Source organism: Propithecus coquereli, unplaced genomic scaffold, assembly GCF_000956105.1.
Source record: "Propithecus coquereli isolate 6110/MARCELLA unplaced genomic scaffold, Pcoq_1.0 Scaffold189, whole genome shotgun sequence".
Classification (NCBI taxonomy): Eukaryota; Metazoa; Chordata; class Mammalia; order Primates; family Indriidae; genus Propithecus; species Propithecus coquereli.
This window is the reverse complement of record NW_012143745.1, coordinates 998,343-1,016,813: the sequence shown is the minus strand read 5'-3', so window position 1 is coordinate 1,016,813 and position 18,471 is coordinate 998,343.

Sequence of the window (18,471 nt, the reverse complement as noted above, 5' to 3'; positions counted from 1 at the left end):
ACTGTGGAGTGCTGGCTGCACAAAGTATCACCAAAACAACCTGTCAATAAGTCAAAGCTCAGTTTATTGCTTATAGCAAGAAAGAAGAACACTACTCCTCAGAGTCCTGGTAGCATCTCAGAGAGGAAAGGCTGAGAAGGCATATTTATTGCGATTTTGAAGTGTGGAATGGTTAGGATTGAGCAAGAATCATGATATTGTAATTTAGGATTAGTGGACAAAATAAGGTAGGATTTTGAAGCAAGAGGTTCCAAGAGTCTTAGGGTCTAAACTATCATTTGATACTTTTTATTAAAGAGTAGATAGATCTTTCAGGAAGTTCCTGCAATGATTGATAAAGTTATCTGTAACTTTTATCTCCTCAGCAAGAGTTTCCCAGAATAATAAAGTTATTTTTGATGAAGACAGGAGAATAGTAAAGTCACGTGTGGACAGAAAGCCATGTAGAAGGTTTGATTCACACTAGTAACAAGACCCAATAGTGCCAGTAGTGCTATCCTGATTTATATTCCTCTCTTCCCATCCCTGCAAGCAGCCCGTGCTTCCTACCGAACCTGCACACCTAGAAGGCTCAGCCTGTCTTCTTCCCTCATAGCAGTTCCTTCCCCATCCAATTCTCTGTCTGGAAGGTAAAGGGGTTCCTTTCTTCATCCCTAGCTCGGCCACCCACTGTCTCTCCTTGAAGTTCATCAGCATCTCAGGCAAACAGAATTCCTTCTAGCCTCTGGACAGGCGCTGACAGGCCTGAACCCACACGCAACAGGTATGCAGCAGGGGCCCTGCTCTGTGACTTTCACAGACAAACTTGAAGATTTTGTGTAAGAAGCAGAATGTGAAATTTGGGCACTTTCTAAAGTGGCACCAAGTCTAAAAGTACCATGGAAAATAATCCACAGTCATGACTTTCATTACTAAAGGAAACGGGGCAGAGATGGCTAGATAACCACCAACATTTTACACCCCCTTTTCCTAGTACAGATGATCCCCAATTTACAATGCTTCAACTTGCAATTGTTCAACTTTACAATGGTGCAAAAAGTGATACAGATTCAGTAGAAACTGTACTTTGATAATCTGTCACAGGATTAGTTTAAAAATATAAAAAAGGAGAAAAGGAAACTATACTTCGAGTACCTCTCCAACCATTCTATTTTTCACTTTCGTACAATATCCAATATATTACATGAAATATTCAACACTTTATTATAAAATAAGCTTTGTGCTAGGTGATTTTGCCCAAATGGAGGCTAATGTAAGTGTGCTGAGCTAAGGTTTAAGGTAGGCCAGGCTACGCTATATGATATTTGGTATGTCATGTTATAGTAAGGTGTAATAAACATGTTTTGACTTGCAATATTTTCAACTTACAAGGGGTTTATTGGAACAAAACCCCATCATGAACTGAGAAGCATCTGTCTAGAATTATTGCTGAGAATTGGCTGCCCAGCCAGGGACCACATTTTCCAGCTTTGCTTGGCTCTAAGTGTGGCCACGTGTCCGGTTCTCACTAAGGGAATATTAGCAGAGATGACATCTGGCCTTCTAAGTCAGGGCTTCATTTCTCTTCCCATTCTGCAAGCTTAAGTTCAGATAATGGTAAGACGTGGAGATATCAACTAAGGTAGAAGAATCTTGAGTTTCAGAATCAACAAATGGGCAAAAGCCACTTGCCATGTAGGAAATGAGAGAGAAATAAACTTCTATTATGTTAACCACAAAAAATACTTGGTCTTTTTGTTACAGCAGCTAACAAAGGAAATAAAATGATAACAATAATCTCATGGAGAGTCAGAAGAAAATGATCTCCATCATTGTTTTGAACTGAAGAACCACACCCCATTGAAAAACACCAGGTTCAGGGTTTGGGTGACCTTGGTGGAGAACCAGAGCAAATCAGTCTGGCTTTCAGCACATTAATAAAGTGGCAGGTATTTATAGGATGTGTCATTAGCTAATCATCCTTTGAGAACCGGTTTGCTTCTCGGGAAAGGTTCTGGCCACTGTGAATAGGCTGATAGTTTTCATTCTTTGTTTCCCTGCTCATGGTAGTAAACTGAGATTACTCTGACTTACGTACGTCAGATGGAGAGGATGATAGGGGCAAAGCCACATTTGAGCCCGTATTGCCTCAATACCTAGGTCATTTTTCCTGAAGCTGTGTTTGCCCAGGGCCCTTCTACGTAGTGCCCTCATGGCCTGGGAGAACTGATGCTCTTGCAACAGACGAGCCCTAACTTCCACGGACTGTCTTGATTTTTTCCTCCCGCCGTGCAAGTATTCAGGCTGAGTTGAAGCAAAGAAATAGAAAATGCCCTCCAAGGGTAGACTAGAGCCTTCTTCTCCCTTGTTTCTATCACGTTATGGTGAAGAACTAACATTGATAACAGGTACAAAAACCATGTTGGGTTTCCTAGGATAATAACGGTAAGGGGTTTAGCCGTGTTGGTTTGGGGCGGGCCCCAGAGCAGGGGCATGGCTGCTGTGTGACTGTCAACACGGAGCAGGGCACATTCTGACTCTGACTCTCTCACTGCAGCCGCATCATCCACATTAAGGCATGTGACCACCTGCTCCACCTGCTCCACCATCTTCCATAAAACAAGATTGATAAAATTGGCCAACTTCATGGGAGAAGGGTAGTCTATAGATGTTCAATGATGACAGACTATAAATATGAGGGAAATGCAGAACACTATATGTGAACATCACATAAATGCTAATTAGACTTGAGGCTGTGACATTTCTTCCTACCGCAGGTGAAAAGAACTCAATGAATTGCAACAAAAACAAAAATTACATCTTTTTAAAATTTTCCTTTCTCAGAAAAACATTTTTATGGAAAAATAAGTGTAGCATTTGGCTCATTCCTCTTGAGTACAAAAGGATTCCACAGGCAAAATAATGTTATGAGAAGAAGCCGTCCAGCTCATGCTTGTTCATTCATCAGGAAGAGCGTGAGAGCTCTTGGAAACTGGTTTCGTGGCATTCTTCCTTGAGGAAGTCACACGGGCACCTGCAGCGCATTTACGTGTGTGAGACCTGGCTGTGGTGGAGTTACTCGTGGGCAAGGCCTGATGAAAGGGTTGACTTCCTGAGGTGTAGATGGGAATGAGGAGAGAAGCTGGCTTCAGGGACTGGAGGGCTGGGAGCCCTTAGACAGACTCAGCACTCGCTGCTATTTTTAGGTAGGAGCTCTCCAACCTCACTGACAAGATAAATGCCAAGTAAAACAAGACCCTCCTGGAAGGAGCCTGATTTAACCATCCAATACAGCAAAGAGGAATAATTAAAAGCTTTTCTCCTTAATGGCCACCTTTACCCAGTTAGTTATACGTCTTAACTTCTGGGCAGTGGCTCACATTTCAGTACTTGAGGAGCAAAGGGAAAGTCTTTATATTTTATTATTTCTCATAACATGAGACTTTAAAATAAATAAATATACCTAAGTTTGCCTTTGGTTCAAGTGTCCTTTTTGTCTTAAAGTTTCTTAAAAATAAAAACAAAGAGCCTTATACCAGCAGAAGTCTTATGAAATCAGAGGGAGGTGTCACCTTGCATAGACTTTACGGTGTTCTCCCCTCACCTCCTCTGCTGAGTCGAAGAGCAATCCAGGTGCGCCTGCTGCATACCTTGCCTGTTCTCCAAGAGTGGCACCCACATAATGAGGAAAAGTGGTGGTCCCTGTGGTTTGTTTTGATTTGAGGAATAGAGACCCACTGAAGCTAACTCAAACAAAGGAGATTTATTGTGCGGTTACACAGGGGAACAGAAAAGGAATGGGGTGCCATCTAAGAACAGAAGCTATAACAGGACTAGATCTTAATAGCACCTGACTTCAAGGACACTCAGTGAACCCCATAGGTAGGATTAGAGGACCTTCACTCCCAAAGCCCCAACAGCTGCTAAACCCATGTCAGATCACATCACTCCTCTGTTCAAAATGCCCTGGTGGCCCCCATCTCACTCAGAGTAAAAGGCAAAATTCTTCCCATTAATCACAGGCCCTGTACAACCTCCCCCCACCCTCATCTGGTGCCTGCCCCTCAGCCACCCTGCTCTGGCCATGCTGCCTACCTTGTGGTCCTTTGGCACTCCCGGATCACTCGTGCCTCTGGGATTTTGCGCTTGCTGTTCCATCTGGAAGGAATGCTTGTCCCCAGATTTCTGCTTATCATTTCATTAAGGTCTTCGCTCAATTATCCTCTTCTCAGTGAGGGCTTCCTTCTCAGCAAGGTCTAAAATTGTCAGCCCACCCCACCCCAATGACTCCAATCCAAATTATCTGCCTTATTTTAAAAAAAATTTATTATGAAAAAAATTTTAAACATACTCAAAAATAGCAAATAAACCCTTATTCATCCATCACCAATCAGTTGTCTAAGTTTTGCTCATCTCGTTTCATCCATTCTCCCTCCCTTTCTCCATTTTTTCCTACATTATTTCTAATTCACCCCAGCATTTATCACTACCTAATATATATTTCTTACTTTTGTTATTTTATGTCTCCCCCACTAGAGTGTCAGCTCCCTGAGGGCTGGGATTTTTATCTTTGTTCACTGCTGTATCGCCAAAACCCGGAAGAGTACCTGACACGTAGTAGGTGCTCATTAATAATGACCGAATGAATGAATGAAGCAAGGAAGCAGTTACACCACAATGGCACCTATTTTCTTTCCTACAACCTCCCCCACCATCTGACCAGCACAGCCATGAATGCCCCAAGCACCCCAACTCTGACCCCGCCTAGTGACTGTCAGCCACAGCACCCACTTGTCCCCCTCCCAGACTCTCAGTAGTTCCTGGGTCACATTTCCAAGAGGCAAAACCAGATTGGCACAGCTCTCTGTGTGCTATGTCACAGTACTCTGGCAAGTCTGTGAGTTATTAACTTCTCTGGGGTCTTCTGGCCACCACTGGCCATGTGGTACAAAAGTAGGCACCCAACAGGGGCCATGGGTGAAGAATTTCCCCTTGAAAGCGGTGTGAATGATTGACATCTCTCTTTCACCATGCAAACAATTTGTTAGCAAATTTGATGAGATTAGCCTATGTTTCTTTTTAAGTGGGTGGATAACTCTCTGGAAAGCCTCTAATCATTCCAGCCATCCTTGCAGTTATTGTGTATTCCATAGAAAAGATATTTTTTGCCAGACTCTACCTGTGAGAGAGGAAAGAATGCACAGCGAACAGCCTGCCTGGGTTTAGTTTATTTCTCCCACCATTTTCAAGATTGTCAACCAGCAAAGCCCTTCAGGCCTCAGACACTCTCCAATTAAACCTTCAATAAAAGCCAGGGGATGTTGCCAGCCATGATGACAAGTCAGGAACCTGCAGGACCAGTAATATGCTAGCACACCAGCAATCACGGCTAGGATTGCTCCGCAACTGCTCCCTGCCAGCAGTGCTTCCTGTCTACCTGTCAAAGGGGTGTGGCTTCCTCCTTGGCCAACTCTTGTGTGAATCAAGTAATGACCAGGCAAGATCAGATCCAAAAAAAAACATCACCACATCAAAGCATATCCCAGGGCTGCTGCATTCTTTTCAATAAAGACTGTTTATTTCCACAGGGGCTGGATGTCCCTGACAGCTCCCCTTCACCTGGCTGCCACTTATGACAATTTTTAAGGCCACGTTTTGTTTTCAAAGTCATCTTATAAGTAGCTCTGAACTCTAATCTAGATTCTAATCTAGTAGGTCCTCTGTTGGCTATTGGATCTTTTATTGATGAGTATCAACTAAGACCTCACATGAACATATCCTTTTTCTAGATTCTTTCAGGAGTAGGGTTGACATTCATCTGGTGTTGTCCGGTACAGCCATCCCATGGCTAACACCAAGAAATGCTTCCATACCACTTTATAACTAGCCAAACCCCCAAGCTCCCCCACTCCAAAATCCTCCACCATCTCAGCTACCTCAATCCCTCTCCCGAGACGCCTGGAGCTAAACGGTTAATGCTGGCAGGAACCACAGGTATCCATTCTGATTGGTCAGCACCTGTGCTATACCAGTTGTTGAATATTTTGAATATCACCCCTACTTCTAAGTAAAAATCAATGAGAACCACTCCTCATTTTAAACACTTTCACCCTTCCTAATTGATAGAGAAAGGGATGCAGTGGAATTGGGACTGGACCAAAATCCTAATCCCACACAGATGCAGGACAGCTGGAAATAGACTTAATCATTCAAGTGGTGATGCTGGAAGTGTTTTCCTCTGCTTTGGACATCTTTCCAATGGAATGCTCTCCGCAGGGATAGGAATTTTTGTCTGGTTTGTTCACTGCTATATCAGCACTCAGAACAGTGCTTGGCTCACAGCAAGTGTTCAATAAATCAACACAGCTCCTGAATGAATGCATGAATTCCCTGATCTGATGGCCCAGTTGTTGCCTAACTTGACAAACCTGCAAGAATCCAGAGCTCTTCAGGATTTCGCAGTTTGGCATTTTTTCTTAATTATTAAATCTCTTTGCACATCAAGGCGCAGAGGCAAGCATATCCATCACTCACGACGCCGCAGAAGTCTCCAACACACACAGCAGTGTGATGTTTCCAGCCTTCCTGTGGGATCTGTAAAGCATTCCAGTTTCTCCAAGAGACTCTAATTTTCCAAAAATTAGCCTCACACATGACATCATTTTCATTAATTCGGCAGAAGCCGCTCTAGGATCTCAGCCAGTACAGATGAAACAAAGAGAGGCGAGCAGCACTCTGAAATCACAGCTCTGTCCCACCCACATTGTTTGTGGCTTCTCCTCCCGGAGAGCTCCCGAGTGGTAGGTGGGGCCGTCCCAGGCCAGGAGGAAGCGCTGGCAGCAGGCCTTTGAGAACCGGAATCAGCAAGTGCGCGTCCTTTAGTCTCCCAAGAAAGGCCACTTATGGGGAGTGGAAAAGTGTTTGGGTTTTGTTCACCAAGGCGTCCCTTATCCCCTACCTGCAACAGAGCTGTGCTCACCTGGGAGGCGTCTCCTCTCATCAGGATCTCTGCCGAGGGGGAGGAGGGATCAGTAAAGACATGAAGTTTCTGAAGGAGGACTTGAAAAATGTGACATTTGAAAATCAGCTCTCTTCACTGTTTACAAAACTACAGGGAAAAGCACCGGCCTGTGAACACACAAGCACATGCAAATCCACATTTTCTTCTTGACCATAGTTTGGGGACCAACGTGGATTGTGGAGCACATTCTAAAACGAGATCTCTCTCCGCAGAGCCTCCATTCTACAATGGATTTGACCTGTCTGCTTCAATCCCAGTCACAGCACAGATGGCAAGTGACACAACCTACCGTGCGTCACAATTACACTTTGCTTTTAACCCCTTTCATCCTGGCATGGCCACGCAGTGTGCTACCTTTAATTAATACCCCCTCACAAGGTAGCGAGTGTCATTATCTCTGCGTTAAGGTTTAAGAAACTGAGTCACCCACAGGCTGTGACCCACAGGCCACAGGCTGAGTCAGTGTGACAGGGAGAGTCTGAACTCCTACCACCAAATGCTGGGGCCACTGGCCTGGCCTCACGCCCGCCGCAGGGGCCTTCCTCATTTGAAGCTGCTCACTTCAGCCCGGCCAGCTGGACCTTCCCTGAGGTCTCAATCTCATTCCACAGCGACCAAGGTGGCTGCAACACAAGAGAAGCGGGGAACAGGAGAGAGGAATGGTTGAACACACACATAGAGAACCTTCAAGGAGCTGAGACAGTGTCAAGAATCTAGGCCTGACCTAGGAGTTTTCTCTCATGAACATTAGACCACCAAGCCCTGCCTTGATCCCTGAGCCCACCTGACACCTCTCTCCACTCTCGAGGCACCTCAGCCCATGCCCTCTAGCACCTCAGTTCTTTCATCGTTACCGCCACCCTGTATCACCTCTGTAAACACCTCCACCCCCAACGTACCCTCTCCTGCTGGCAGTCCTTGTTCTGAGCAGAACTTCCTCAGAGATGAGATGGGGAAGAGAGAAGAGCCACATCCCTCCTTGAACCTGGAGAACTTCCTCACACTCTATGCATCATGGTTCTCATCAACAGAGATGTCAGAGGAAGGTACCACCACTAGCATAGCAAGGCCGTGGATTTCCCCTCGCACAGACACCCACCACTGTTCTCCTCCTCACCCCAGCCAGCCAGCACTCTCCAAGACGACCCTCTCACGTTGAACTGTTCTAAGTGACTAAATGTGCAGCTTCATCCTTTTCTTCCTGGCACCCTGCTTGCTATCAGTCCCCTCCCTCTCCTTTCTTCCTTTCACCATATATGCCTCGCCTCTGTCTGTAAATCCCAGACCCACAACCGTTGCCTAGAAGATCTCGCCCTCCAGCTCACCTTCAGTACGTGGAATCCCTCTGGCATCCTCCAGAAAAGGAAGCCAGGAACTAACTCCATGGAGACCAGCCCCCAGGCACAGGAGATTGCACCGTGTAGAGGGGACACACCAATACTAGGAGACTGTCTCGATTTGAAGTGGGGTTCCTAGATATTGCAAACAAAGACATCTTTTTCTCTCCTGAAGGAGGAGAAACACAAGGAAGTAGAGGCCCAAGAATTTTTCATCCATCAAGGGGCAGTGTGGTGCAGTGGCTAAGAGGAACCACAGAGCCTGACTGCCTGAGAGCAAATCCTGGCTCCATGCTTACCTTCTATGGGACTTATGCAACTCTCTTCTTCGCTTAGTGCTTCAGTTCACTCTTTCGTAAATTGGCTAACCTCCTTATCAGAAAATTGTTGTGAGAAATAAATGACTTAAGGCCTCTAAAGTTCCTAGAACAGTGTCTAGCTCTCAATAATTGTTAAAGTCCATCATTTCTTTCAACAAACAGTTACTCAGTGCCAAACATTGCCCTAGGTACGAGGGCTGGCCCTTCAGGGATCTAGTAGGGGAAAGAGATAAACAGATGTTCACTGTCCACATGGTCATGGCAGTGATAGGGATGTACACAGGGCATGTGGGTTTGCCTTTGTGCAAATTAGAAAACATTTCCAGCCCCAAGGCACACATTAGGTGGTGGAACTTAGGCTGGAATTCAGGAATTCATTCCCTCAGCAGGATGGCTTTGCGCAGTGAAAAATCTGCACAACTGTACACAGCAGCACTGAAGAATAGCATCTAACACACACTGGGAAGAAAAAGGAATGAGTCAGAGATGAGCTTGAAGGAAGTGATGCCTGAATCGAGCCTGATTAGGGATGCATTCGTCAAAATGGACAGAGCAATCTCAGGTGGCATTCTAGGGGGAGGGAACGACGTGAACAAAAGAAAAGAGGCAGGGAAAAGCACATTATATGCAGGAAGATACAAATAATTTGGTGCTGCCACAAGCATGAGTCAGGGAGTGGTAGTGAGCATTAGGCAGGGGCTAGGAAATGCAGAGGTGTGTCCACCATGTTTACACCAGCCCCAGTATTCAACTCCATTCACCTAAGAGAAGATGACCGCATGTTCAATTTTTTATACTGATTCTGAGTTACTGACTTGAATGTGGTTTCACTTTTCTTCCTCTGCTCTTCTCTAGGGTTTCAGTGGGTGTTGGTAACAGTTGGTACCCTGAGGACAAATGATCCAACAACCAACCACCTTGGGCTCCCATCCTTCCTGGCCTTCCTTTCTGGTGCTTAAACCCCTCACCACAGTCATTCTGATGGAAGGACTTGTTGTTTTCTCAAACACCAGACCCTTTCACAACCTGGTGCTTCCTTCTGTCTGAAATCTAGACTGAGACCCTATTTTGGGTGGTGCTTGCTTGTTTGTCAAAGCCGATAAATGGAAAGTTTAATTTTTTTTTTTACCCACTCTGGTCTACAGCTTCCTCTGAAGTTCCAGAGAAGCCTCACTCAAATCACGTCAACAAAAGAAGAAACGGATCCACTCTGAATGTAGAATAATACTGCAAAACATTGTACATTTCTTACACGGTGCAATTCCACTGAAAATTAAACATATCATTTCATGACAATGTGGACATTCTCAAGTGTAACTTTGCTTTGTGTTTAGCATTTTATCAATCAAATGCTGTGAATTAAATGAATTATTTATTTTATCATTTTATAATTAGGGAAAGCAGAGTGAATATATTTCCATGACAGCAATATGAGTTTATACACAAAAACATAAACCTAGACCTGAAAACTCCTTGATCTTCACAATCTAGAATTTTGGTCTTGGTCCAAGTCCCTTTCAATCATCTCATTCAATTACAACATTTATTATAATAAACATTTCTTGTGCACCTAGTGTTGATCATAAAAAAGATATGACTGAGTTTCTAATCTATTAGAGAAGACCGATATGTGTATAGATAAATTAAACTACCAGCTGGCTCGTAAAGTGCTAGAACAGAAATATGGGCCAAGTGTATGGGAATCAGAGAAGAATCAGCTTGGCTGGCAGACTTGGGAAAGCCTCGATATAAGAGGTGGCTTTTCAGCTGGCTCTCAGAGACTGAGTAGAAGTTTCTTAGAGAATGTGGAGAATATTTCAGACAGAAGGAAGCAAAGGGTTATGAAAGAGTCTGGTGTTTGAGAAAACAACAAGCCCTTCCATTAGAATGACTGTGGTGAGTGGTTTAAGCACCAAAGGGACACGATCTGAACTGTAGCTGTAGGTTGAGATTGGATTGAGATGAGTCCCACGCTCAGGTTTGCTTTTCAGAGAGACATCTCTGGTGGTGGTAAGTCTTAGTTCATTCAGACCACTATAACAAAATATATCATACACTGGGTAGCTTATAAACAATAGGAATTTATTTATTTCTCACAGTTCTGATGGTTAGAAAGTCCAAGAGCATCAGTGTCCGGTGACAGTCCACTTCCTGGTTCATAGAGGGCAATTCCTAGCTGTGTCCTCACATGGTGGAAGGGGGAAGGCAGTTCTCTGAGATCTCTTATATAAAGGGCACTAATCCCATTCATGAGGGCTTCACCCTCGTTCATGACCTAATCACACCCAAAGGTCCCACCTCCTAATACCATTACATTGAGAATTAGGTTTCAACATATGCATGCTGGGAGAACACAAACCGTCAGACCCTAGCCCAGTAAAGGACGAACCGGAGCAGATGCAAGTAAAAGCAGGATTCCACAGATGGAGCCACCGCATCACCCAGGAGAACAATACAGTCTAAGACAATACAGTGGGGATATTTGTGGGGTAGAATCCTCTGGTTTTGTGACAGATTGGTCGTGGTAAAAGAGAAGAAGAATTCAGGAATGATTCTGAATTTTCTAACCTGAGAAACTGAGGAGATGGTGACATCATGAACTAAGATTAAGAATACTAAAGGTAGAGGAGTTTAGAGATAGAAGGATTTCATTCGGGATGTATTAATTTTGAGAGGACTGGAGACTATCCAATTAGAAATATCCAGCTGGTCATTGGAAATATTGATGTAAGCTTAGGAGCAAGATCAGAGCTGGAAATAGAGATATGGGGATTATCATAGGTTGAACCATATGGAATTGCCAACACTTGATCACATTTTACCTATAAAAATGGCAATTTCATATGGAAAATAAACACAGTGAGAGAGAAGACAAGCATACCAGGGGTAGGCCAGGACCTGGAAAACATTGACTTCTCTAAGGGTGGGCAGAGAAGGATAAACTGAAGAAAATTGCAAAGAATTAAAATTTGTAGGCAATGGAGCTATAGGGGAAATTCAAGAGGGAGCAATGATATAGAAGCCAGAGCAGAAGGACTTATCAGAAAGGAGTGGGTGTTCAAGAGCCTCGAATGCTGCAGAGGATACAAGTGGGAGGACAGAAAATAGAATGCTGAATCTGGCAGTCGGGAGGTGGCTGTCCCCTCAGCAGGAATTTTAGCTGAATGGTGATGCAAAAGCTCAACTGTAAGAGGTCAAAAAGAGAGGCCTAATAGCAAGGTCTTATTTATTTGTGTGTTCTGTTTTTTAGGGTTCAGGGAGATTTGTATGTATTTGTGTATAAGAAAGAAGACAAAGAAAAGAAAGTACATAATCAAAGATATGCGACAGAAGGAATAATCCAGAGATCCGGGTCCTGGAGGAGGCACTTATGAATTCATAAGAGAGATTTTCCCCAGATAGAAGGGACAGAGGGGACTGACTAAAGGCAGTTTTATACCCCTAACCATCATGTGCATTTTCAGCCACACACTCAGACAGATCACATTTATTAGTGCTGTTATGTTGTCATGGGACAAAAATCCTTCTCAAAGAGGAAGATGCCAGAGATTTTAATTACCAGAACTGCTTTCCGGAGGCTGGTTGTGATGCCTTTGATGTATTCTGGGGCACACCTACCTCACAGGCTGCAGCGTCATGACTAATCAATCCCTCCCTCCTGGCCATGGAGGACTAATCCTCCCCAGATGAGCCATCTCCTTAGAAAGACCTCAAAACCAGTCGAGTTCTTTGGTGAGAACCGAGAGAGGGTGTCAGAATTTACTCTGGCTGCCAGTCTCTGGGGATGTGTTTGGACAGTTTCTCTGGCTCTGGAGCTAATGGTCCCAACTACTACCACTGAGAAGAGCTGGGGCAGAGGCTTCCCTTTGCTTCCAGTTTCTAATGTAACCAAAGGGAGAAATGCATCGCACAAGAAAGTGGTTGTTTGCTTTAATGAAGCGTCACAAACATAGATGCTGTCCTAAAAATCCCCAGCTAATCCCATGCTCCTCACCACTCTGAGGCCAAAGTGCTGGGATTATGTTGTATTTATATTTGCCTATTCAGTTCATCTAATCAGAGTAGTAGGAAAAACAGGATTAAGAACATATGTCTCTTTATCCATGGAAGTTAATAATTGAAAGACCCAAGAGCCCAAACCTCTAACAAAAGAGCCCGCAACCCATTAGGTAAGGTCCTTAAGTGGCCAGTTGAACTTCCCATGGACTGAGGAGGTGGCAAATGTGAGGTATTTGTCACAGCAGGGATGTAATGAGAGTTCAGGAAGGTTCCACACTAAGCTCCTCATAGATTACGCACAGAACACCTAACAGTTGTCATAATCAACTTATGGTTTTGTGTCTGGTACGAGGACTCTGTCAAAAGAACTGCTCAATAAATATTGTCTCTAATGAATGAGGGATTAAATGAGTGAATGATGTGGCCAAGTACACCATTACTATTTATCCAAATAAGAATTCAGTTTGTCTTGGTATTTGTGTGTGCATAAGAGAGAAAATAATGTAGGTCTTTTGGAAAGTCATCTCACTATCAGTTTCTGATCCAAGATGGTGAACCAGTTAAAAAAAGAAAGACCACGGATCTTTAAAATGTATTTGAGTGTGTACACATATATACATAATATGCATAGATACAAGCTCACACACACACAATGATGAGTGCAGGCATCTGTAAGACCGCAGCTTGTAGTAAGATGACCTCAGATTCTGAAAGATAATGAGAAAACTACACAATTTACACCCAGTAGCATCAAGAGGGTTCATACCAGTCTTTTGAGATAAATAAAACAGCAATAAAAATTCTCTAACATCCCAAGAAACTTTGACTTTAGCTCCTGCCTTTTGTTCCACGTACAGTCCCTCTTTTATTCTATAATCTTCCACGTTTCTGATACTGTTAAGTGATTTTGTTACTATGGAAACCACAGGGTCTGCATAAAGCTCAAATATCATGTCAATTTATAAAGTGACTTGAAGTTTGTCCCATAGCTTGATAAAAAGCACTTGGAGGAACGACCATACCCCAATATTGTGATGTGCATCTATACACACTTACCTGGGAATACACATTTTTTATTTGGTTGGGGCATATATGTGGGCAAACGTGATTCATGAAGAAATATCTCACAGATACTGCTCTGAATGAAAAGAAAGCTTGGTTAGGAAATTCCAGGTTTGTAAAATCATGGTAATTATGAGTTACAGCATACAGTTTATCCCTCACAAGCAAACTTTGCTTTGTTTGTGAAGCACTTAAATCCTAGGTTTCTAAAAGAGCTTTCCTAGAAATATGTAAGAACAGCACAATCAAACATCCAAGGAGGATTTTTTTTAGGTGACTTTCTGCCTAGAGGTGAAAGATAAAGGAGCTCTCCTCTCAGGGTCCCTTCTAGGTCTCTGGGTCCCTAATTCTCCCACTGGAGATCTTGCTCTCATCTCCTGGGCCAAGTCCTGCCTTCAGACTAACACATATGTTTCTGATGTCATCATCTGGCTTGAGTCTGTCCATGATTCAGTGGTAGTGGAATCTTCCCTAATACTCTGAAATCACTTATTATTCTGATAACAGCAGTGTGGGCGGCAAGGAGGGGGACTGGGAACCCACAACCAAAAATCTACCTAGCCTATTTATTTGAGGAAAAGCCACAAATCTGTGAGAGTTGTTAGGCAGCAAAGAGAACAAGCAGAATGGAAGGGGAGCCACTCTGCTCCCTTCTGCCCACCCTCCACCACCCTCCACCACCCTCCCTTCCGCCAGATCACCCCCAAGCACCTCATCACGACACTCCTGAAAACATTCTTGCTGGGTAAGAAGAAAGCATAATTATAGACTTCAGAGCTGTTGAGGTTTTCTTCTATTTTCAAAACAATGAATATCCTGTGGAAAGATAGCACCACTTGTGAATAAGCCGAGATTCTTTCCCTTGAACACACAGACAGTGATTTGAAGGAAAAACCAGAGGATGGCCCTGTTAATGATTTTATTCCTCGGACGATCTGACTGCATTGTTCTGTGGTGCCCCCAGGAACAAGCTTCTGAAAACATGATTATAACATCTTCAAAACTAAATATGCTCTTTCTCTCTACACACATGTATACACACATAAACACACACACACACACACACACACACACACACACACACTGAATAGGCTGTCTAGTACTGAGAGAAATGAAATTGTTTACAAGTCCACAGCATGCAAAACTCAAAACTGACTTCCACAAAGCATTTAACTTATTCATGCACCTATTCCTATTTCTCACCTCAAATGTGATTAGTAAAACCATGGGAAATGTTTTAAATGTCTCCACGAGTTACACGGTAGTCTTTCTGGATTTGGAACAGAAGTGAAGCTCTATGAGTGTGCAGCAACATATGGTTTCCAGAGACAGAGGTTCTTTCCTGTGATTATCATACCAACATTCTTCAAAGTCCAACAGAAAGTCACAGAGAACAGTTGTTGCTGGAGCTAAAGAAAACAACATTTAGCATTTCAAAAATGCTAATCTTTTCAATACTTCTGTTCACTAGGTATTGATGTCTGATTGAGCAGGTAAGGAAACTGAGACCCAAATAGGGATTCATATCTCAGAGTCTTTGTTCAGACTGGACTTTACAGAGCCCACACTATTTTCTTACTGCTAAATCAGGCCATCCTTCAGAGAAGGCTGAGTTGCTCCTAAAATATCATGTAAGTGTGGTTGCTTGAACCACAGCCCACTAGACTCTCAGTTCCTCTCAGATTGCCCTAAACAGAACATGCTCTCAAATCTCAAACAACGTTGCATTGTTGTTTTTGTAAGGCTTCGGTCAAGTTCTTTTGACCATATGGGCTCTGTCACGTGGAAATGAAAACTTTCAATAACTGTCAGAAAATTACATCCCATGAGAGGAAGCAAAGCATTCTGGGTGCACACAACCACTAGTCACTGCCCGACACTCGACCACAGACACATGGAGATTCTGAGGCCGACACTGGAGATTGGATTCGTTTGACTTTGGTGATGATTTGGGAAATATGATTTTTCTTCCTGAAAAAAGTTTTTTTTTTTGCAGCAAAAACCAAATCTAGGGAGATGAGTCACTTTTCCTCACCCAACTTTGTGTTCTTCTTCTTAACCAACCGGGAAGTTTTTGGAAAATCCAATTTTTATGAGTGTGCAAGTGTGTATGTGAACATGCACACACAAAAGTGTGTGTGTGTGAGAAAGATTGGTTGTGAGAAGGAATAGGGGAAGAAGAAAAATATATTTATCTTAAATCCAATTTCTACCAGATAATTCATATTCTTAGCCTGTGGCCTTGAAGAAAACTGTCATTTTATTGGCACAAATGACTCACTGTGCAGTTTGCTGGGTAAGTGTTTTCTTTCTTTTTTTTAAATAATAAGTAGGAAAAAAAATCCCAGCCATGTGGGGAAATGCCTTGGCAGATGGAACACATCTCATCCAGACCCCAGGTCCTTCACAACTGAGTGTCTTCCTCTTCTTTGTGTTGGACGCACTCATTGATGGGAAACAAATGCCAAGAGTTTCCCAATATCACTGCTTAGGGTTTCTGAAATGAAGAGAAATCTGGACTGTTGCGGGGAACTCTTAAAGTCCTCTCACTTGCTTTGCCTAAAGGTTGAGGGGCTTTACAGAGATAAGCATTAACCAAGGCTGAGCCCTATACCAATAGGCCCTTTGTCTCCCTCAACCTGGGCTTGCCCTGAGCTTCGGTGGTACAGGAATTAGGAAAGGTTGTTTATATAATTAAACTCCTCACTCGATTAACCTCACTCTCTAGGTCTGACGAGAGCCTGCAAGAATAGGACTGCATTCATACGTAACTGAGCATTTCCATTTTGCCCCAAGAGCAGAACATGAGTTTATTTCCTTCGGATGGAGTATTTTGATGAGGGTGAGAAACCTCACTTGTTCTGGTCTCTTCAGCATCCAAGTCTTGAGTTGCAGACACCTGATGAATGCACACATATATGAATTTCTGTTTGTGTTTTGGATTGTGTAGACACTTCAAGGAGACAAAGACTTGCGAGACTCCTCTCACGGAGCCAATGAGCTAGCAGAGGTAGAGCTGGTACACATGTGAGTGGGTAACCGAAAACACAAGGGTAACCAGCGTGCGGTGTCCTGACTCGTCAGGGGATAGGCATATAAAATATTTTCTTTCTAATTTAACTTGTCCATTCATTCAGCAAATATTAACTTGGCACCTATTATGTGGCAGGCACTGTTCAAGGTGCTGGAAATAAAGGAGAGAAGATAATAGACCACAAGAAATCCTATTTTTATGGTTATTACACCCTCATGAGAAGAGTAAGATAATATTTAATAAAAAGTAAGTAAAATACATTGAGATAAATTATATCAGATGAAGATAAGTGATATGGAAGGGCAATGGAAAGTGCCCATTGTGTGTGTGTGGTCCAGGAGGGCTTCAACATTTAAATGGGGTGGGGTTAGGGATGGGTGACAATTGAGCAAAAACCTGAAGGCAGTACAGGAGGGAGTGGTGAAATGGGAGGAGGAAGAGTATTCTAGGCAGAGGGTATATTAATAGCAAGTACAAATGTCCTGTGACAGGAGTATCCCTGACCTATTGGTTTGGAGCAAAGCAAACCACGAGGAATTTATGAGAGAATAGATCAGAGGGGTATGGGCTGGTCAGGTCATGAGTCAGACTATGAAAGGTCATTTCAAAGGCATGCTAAGGATTTCTGGCCTTTAATCTGAGATAGGGAGCCATCGAAGGGCTTGTTTTGTTTTGTTTGCTGCTCACTAGCTAGGCAAACTTGGGCAAATCAATTAACCTCTCCGAGCCTCAGTTTCCTCACCTGTCCAGTGGGGACACTAATAGAAAAATAGTACCTATTCCAAGTATGGTTATAAAGATACTTGTTTAATTAGGGTCAAATATACATAACATAAAATGTATCAGTTTAACCATTTTCAAGTGTATAGTTTGGTGGCGTTAAGGTCATTCATATTGTTGTACCACCATCACCACTATCCATCTCCAGAATTTCTTCATTATCCCAAACTGAAACTCTGTATTCATTAACCAAGAACTGCCCATTACTCCCTTTCACCCAACCCTCCACCCCCCACCAGCCCCTAATAACCACTATCCTATTTTCTGTCTGTGTGAATCTGACTACTCTAGGAACCTCATGCAGCTAGAATCATACAATATCTGCGCTTCTGCGTCTGGCTTATTTCACTTAGCATGATGTCTTCAAGATTCATTCATGTTGTCATATGTATCAGAATTTCCTTCCTTTTTAAGGTTGAATAATAATCCATTGCAGGTATAAACTACATTTTGTTTTTACGTTCATCTGTTAATGGACATTTGAGTTGTTTTCACTTTTTGGCTATTATGAACAACGCTGCTTGAACATGGGTATACAAATATGTTTGAGTCCCCACTTTCAATTCTTCAGATGAATACCCAGAAATGGAATTGCTGAATCATATGGTAATTGTATGTTTAATTATTTTGAGGAACCTCCATACTGTTTTCTACAGTGGCTGTACCATTTTACCTTCCCACCAGCAATGCACAGGCATTCAATTTCTCCAAACCAACCCTTGTTACTTTCTGTTTTCTTGATAGTCGCCATTCTAATGGGTGTAAAGTGATATCTCATTGTAGTTTTGATTTGTATTTCCCTAGCGATTAGTGATGCTAAGCATCTCTTCATGTGCTTATTGGCCATTTGTATATCTTCTTTGGAGAAATGTCTATTCAAGTCCTTTGCCCATTTTATAATTGAGTTTTTTTGTTGTAGGAGTTCTTTATATGTTCTGC